This window comes from Poecilia formosa, unplaced genomic scaffold (assembly GCF_000485575.1).
Source record: "Poecilia formosa unplaced genomic scaffold, Poecilia_formosa-5.1.2 Scaffold402, whole genome shotgun sequence".
NCBI classification, from domain to species: domain Eukaryota; kingdom Metazoa; phylum Chordata; class Actinopteri; order Cyprinodontiformes; family Poeciliidae; genus Poecilia; species Poecilia formosa.
The window spans coordinates 50,991-57,168 of NW_006800341.1; the positions used below are offsets into that span (position 1 = coordinate 50,991).

The following is a 6,178-nucleotide window of genomic DNA, read 5'->3' on the forward strand; positions in this document are numbered from 1 at the left end:
TATATATAAACAAAAAACTTTTGATTAGCGTAATTACCAGACAGTCACAATGATGTCAGAATTCCAAATACGTCAGACTTCAGAATTTAATAAGAATGCCTTCTACGCTGATATTGTCTACAGCTAATACAAAACACAGTTCAGTGTATTCTGAATCATTGTATCACATTAAATCTTACATACATTGCACAATACATCCTCTTACCATGATTCCAATGTTGCTGACGTCTAAAGTCCAATAGGACAGCACGTAGCTAGCATGATCACTCAACTTATCAATTATCAAATCCCACCAGCTTCCAATTTGGAACTGGAACACATTATGGTTGGTTGGTTTTAAACCAACCAACCATAATGGTTCCCAGACACAAGTTTTAACTTCAGGGGTTAACAGAACCCAGCATAATTAGTCAAAAGAACTTCAGTTTTAACTGGGAGTTTTCAAATGTTTCCCTCTCTTCTTTTTCTTTTCAAATGTTTTAGATCATGCAAAAGTAAATGTGCTTATTTGCTCATCATCTTTAATTCATGCATATTTATCTTGCAAGTAAGTGTATTAATATTTTAGTCAAATTGCAGTAGTGTGTGGACCATAAGATTAAGAAGACCAGCAATACTTTTCAATATTTTTTTTATTTACATTTACATGGAAAATCTGCAGCTGCAGTTGAGTTGAGTATTGGACAACTCTTCTGATTCTTTTTCCAAGGAGCTGCTTTGTGGCTGATTTATGGTGAAATGACATTGTGTTTTTTTTTTCTTTCTTGTTCTAAACATTGATTTTGCAGGACAGAATGGTATTAGAGTATGTTGACCATCTGTAGACAGCGCATGCTTGTGTGTAGGTTGTAGTGAGATCCATGCTACCCAACACCTACCTCTGGAAGTCTTGACGTCACCGTTGCTCCGTAGTCACGTTTCTCCATCCTCTTAGACAATAGGTTAAAAGGAGAATTAAGAAAAAAAAAGTTCCTTTTATATTTTCTTAATCCTAATTGCCAACACGGTCCCAATTCCTTTTCGGCTCCTCTGGCATGAGCTCAAATCAGCAGGGGTCGGGCTGCGGGGAGGAGACGTGTGGCACTGGGAACCGAGGATGAATATTTAACGACGGTTATTCTTCGACGGCCGGGCCGGGGGCTTGAGTTCCACGCACTCCGGTGAGAGCTGATGAGCTCCGTGGGTGGGCAGCACCGCTCATAAACACAGCGATACACACACACACACACACACACATACTTATGCGTGTCTGAGTAAAATGTGACAACAAAATAATTTAAAACACAGCTCGACATAAGGAGGGAGGGAAAAAAAAAGTTTGTTTTCCTTGTAGCAACCTGCCTTAGTTGTAGCATTTCTGCAAACATTTCCTCTCATCCGGACTGAACACGGCAGGAAAGTGTGTCATGAAATGGCTCAAGGGGGACGTAGCACAGCAGATAAAGCCGAGCGTTACAACTAATTTAAAAAAAGGGGAAAACATTGCGTTTCTACATGAGCGATCCTTCTGTCGCCCGCCAGATGGACCCGCCTGACAACAAACAAATAAACGGTGAAGGCAGCGCCACAAACTGCTGCATTCAATCCGTAACCCAGACGACCTTGCCGTCTCCCGGCATCACCAGCTGGCCGCCAGAATCAAAACACTTCTTGGCTTTGATATCATACCTGCTGGGGCCAAGCCGCAACGCTCGGACCTGACTGGTTTTAGAAAAACATGCAACACGCCTTTGGCTAGGTTCGTGCTATTTTTAGAGCTGTTGCTGCAACAGTGACTTACACAGTATAGATCCGATCATTTGTAGGAACTAATGTAGACTGCAGGAGATGTTTGGCTTCCTGTTGCGGTTGGCAGACGAACAACTTCAACGGTCTTGGTCAGGGCAGGCAGCTGTCAGATCTGAGCTCTTTTTTAAATATAATTGTGAGAAACTAACAGTAATCCTTCAATGTCTTCACTGAGCACACATAAAAAATATACATTTAGCTGACTAAATATAGGCTTGCATGTCAGAGCACCTGTAGACATGGATTTTAAAGTGATACACTTCCTCCATATAATAGGAGCATCTCAATATTTGACCATCATTGCAGTGTGAGGAATGTCTTATCCTGTGAAAATCTAAAGGCTACAGGAGACCAAGTTTAAATAAAAAAAAAAAAGATTTTGAAGAAAGAAGTTACTCGCTATGGCCTACACAACACTGCTGATTTGACAGTTATCCAGCAAAGTCACTACAACCTACAAGGACATAAGGCGATAGATAGATAGATAGATAGATAGATAGATAGATAGATAGATAGATAGATAGATAGATAGATAGATAGATAGATAGATAGATAGATAGATAGATAGTTTATTGAATTTTGTAATTTATTACAAATTAAAAAAGCAAACAAGAATATAAAACAACATCTGAATAAAGCTAAAAAAAAACATTTTCAATGTTAATGTTTGTCATTTAAGCATTGTAAAATAGAGCAATATTTTATAAAGATTTTCCTCTTCTATCCATATTTAGTACATTCTAAGAATACATGCTTTACCCTTTTCTAGTTCTCTACAATACACATATTTAGCTGTCTCATGTTAAATGAACCTATTTAACCCAATATGACCAAATCTATGACTTGTTCTTAGCACATATTTGATTGTACTATTAGCTTCACTTTTGGTCAATTTTATATTTACAAATATTATTCATATCACATCTCATTTTGTTGCAATTTTAGCAAATTTATCAGCTTATTAATTTACTTCCATTCAATGTGCAGTGATTCACAATCACTGAACCTCAATACCGCTTTTCCTAATTCTGAATGCTAATTGAATTATTTCTATCACCATACCCTGTCATGAGGTTGAAAGCATCCTTCACATGGCTGCATTTTGATGAAAATACCACTCCCATGCAGCTCTGTGGCTTCCAGCAGTTGCTTACATGACAAAACTAATTACATACCAGGAACTGGGGATAGGAGAGGTCTGCTGTTGTCTTTCAGTTTTCAAATAGCTGACACAAAAAATACACATCGGTTCCCAGCCATTACCATCTGACTTCAGAGAAGTTTTCATATGGACATGAACAGATGCTTGCTTGAATTTTCATGGCAGTTTGTTTAATTTATTTTACTTTGGATCTCCATCACTGACATTAATTCACTTTTTTATTTTTTTCCAAATTTATTGACTTGCATTTGTATACAAGTCATAATTCTGGAGAGGAATTATGGAAGTGTTAAAATTAGCCATGCTTTATTTTAATTTTTTTCTAAGCAAGCATTGTAAATTGTAAATATATGGTTTGCTTTGAGATGACGTTTGCTGTGAATCTATAAATATAATCATTAAATTTTGCTTTGGTAAAAGAAAAAAAAAGAAAAAAAATCCAATCAGAAGGGGCTTGCCTGTGGCACACCACTGAAAAACTAAGATATTAGAGCAAATTTGTTTATTTAGAACAGGGGTCCCCAAACTTTTTCCTGTGAGAGCCACATAACTTTTCCCTTCTCTGGTGGGGGGCCGGAGTCAGTTTGTGACAGAAAAAGTGTGACGATTGCAGGAGTGCCTAAATGTAAAAATTTGTTTTCCAGAAAGCACAATCAAATAACCCTCTCTGGGTTCTTCACAGAAAAAATCCAGGAAATATCACCATTTATGAAATAAATACCGTATTTTCTGGACTATAAGCCACACCGGGCTACAAACCTCAGATATCTCTGCCGCTCTAAGTTTTCCACAGCGATGCAGCACGCAGCAAAGAGGGGCGGACACCCAAAATTTGAGTCATAACAGGTCAATTGAATATCACATTTATCAGGGTTGGAAAAAGAAAAGGCTGCCAAGTTTAGATTTAACTAGGGTTGCCACCCGGTCACATAAAATACAATTTGTTCCGTATTCTACAAATGTGGATGTACAAAAAAAAAAAAAAAAGCACATCCAAGTAATTTATATAGCAGGCTGCCCCAGTCATTGTTTCACTAATGGTGTTGGTGTTGCAATATTGTGCCCAACTGCTTTCTGGGTAACACAGACCAACCGANTCCAATCAGAAGGGGCTTGCCTGTGGCACACCACTGAAAAACTAAGATATTAGAGCAAATTTGTTTATTTAGAACAGGGGTCCCCAAACTTTTTCATGTGAGAGCCACATAACTTTTCCCTTCTCTGGTGGGGGGCCGGAGTTAGTTTGTAACAGAAAAAGTGTGACGATTGCAGGAGTGCCTAAATGTGAAAATTTGTTTTCCAGAAAGCACAATCAAATAACCCTCTCTGGGTCCTTCACAGAAAAAAATCCAGGAAATAACACTATTTATGAAATAAATCGTATTTTCTGGACTATAAGCCACACCGGGCTATAAGCCTCAGATATCTCTGCCGCTCTAAGTTTTCCACAGCGATGCAGCACGCAGCAAAGGGGGGCGGACACCCAAAATTTGAGTCATAACAGGTCAATTGAATATCACATTTATCACGGTTGGAAAAAGAAAAGGCTGCCAAGTTTAGATTTAACTAGGGTTGCCACCCGTCAAATAAAATACAACTTGTTCCGTATTCTACAAATGTGGATGTACAAAAATAAGCACATCCGAGTACTTTATATAGCAGGCTGCCCCAGTCATTGTTTCACTAATGGTGTTGGTGTTGCAATATTGTGCCCAACTGCTTTCTGGGTAACACAGACCAACCGACACGCTGCCGCCGCAGTCTCTTCTCTTCTGAGAACTGTAGTTCAGTTCAGTACAGTAGTTTCTGAACGGTAACTCTAACAGTAAAAGTGCTGATCCTTTATGTCTGCTACTAGCATGTGCTAAATGAAAATGGGCACTTTCCTCTTCTTCTTTAGATTTCAACGGCAGCTTGCATCCATTATTGTTGCACTACTGTCATCTACTGGATCCTAACATATATATCTCAAATTCTCATGATTCCAGTATTATTTAAAAAAACGAAAAATCTTCTTTTTCCCCTCAGTGCTATGTAACTGATCAACAACATTCTCAAATTTCAATTTCCTATTAAAACCTAATTCCGTTTTACGCCCTAAAGAGCCCCCTGGTGGCTGAAGAAAAATCCACATATAAGCCGCATGGTTCAAAGCTTAGAAAAAAAGTAACGGGTTATAGTCCAGAAAATACGGTATATGAAAAAAAAAAATCTAAATGCTCTCTGATATTGTTGAGGGGGCCGGACCAAATGTGGAGGCGGGCCGGATCCGGCCCGCAGGCCGTTGTTTGGGGACCACTGATTTAGAATATACACACTTGATATGTGCAAACAAAAACACGAACAAAGTGAAGTCAAAAGTGAAACAGTAGTCAATGAATCAGTGACCAATATCAGTTTTCCTCCTGAAGAAGTCTGCCGAGTCTTTAGCTGGAACAGCTGCTCTGAGACGTCCACACTCTGCAGCAGGTCAGGGGTGGCTGTAGAAAGCTTCTGCTGGGAGCAGGGGACAGGTGTGTGCTTGTGTGGAGGACAGCAGCAAGAAGCAGAAAAGATTCTCTGACAGACAGATGAGAAGGAGAGAGACCAGAGTGGAAGAAGGAAAAGAAGAAAGCAGCGGGGGACATCCTCCACATCTGAGTAATCGAGGCTCCACCTGGAAAGGCAGGATGGTGTAGGATAACAAGGCTATCTGAGTGGTGAAAGCCCCGCTGTGTGTCCATCAGTTTTGAATAATCCCTGCAGTGGTTGGAGTGTCAGTTTTTTTAAATATGGAATCTCTCCCTGTTCAGAGACACACCTCACTGCTGTTGTACTCTAGCCCAGGGCAAGTGTGTCCTAGCTAATTACAAAAATACACCTTTTTGTATTTTTCATATTTTATTCATAGCTAAGAGCAAATTGAACTGAACACAATATTGACTTTAAATGTCAACGCAGAATATGAACATGCAAATAGCCATGCTTCCATTAACCATAAAATTGGGCAAATTGAAATTACAAAAATAAATTTGCTTAATAGCAACACGTCAATTCTGGAAAAAAAAATAAAAATAAAAAAAAAATAAAGTTTTTTGATAAAATGTTTGTTTGCCAGGATGATGTGGTTTTTCAGCTGCAGAACACTTTTTCACATCACACAAGAGATCTGACGGTTCTTTGAAGGTTATAGCACCGAGTTTAAAGACGACTTGAATTGGGCTGTATTTTTGTTTGTTTGTTTGTTTG

General features: G+C 38.9%; 1 long non-coding RNA gene across 3 annotated transcripts in view; it reads right to left on the reverse strand.

Annotated features, from left to right (window-relative positions):
- The window catches only part of LOC103154808 (uncharacterized), a 5,783-nt gene extending 3,863 nt beyond the window's left edge, over positions 1-1,920 (reverse strand). For 2 of the 3 annotated variants that reach the window (XR_477966.2, XR_477965.2), the window contains exon 1: positions 879-1,920. This is a non-coding gene — a long non-coding RNA (uncharacterized LOC103154808). The remainder of the gene's footprint in view (positions 1-878) is intronic. The other variant, XR_477964.2, reaches the window with a different exon arrangement.
- Positions 1,921-6,178: the final 4,258 nt, after the last annotated feature.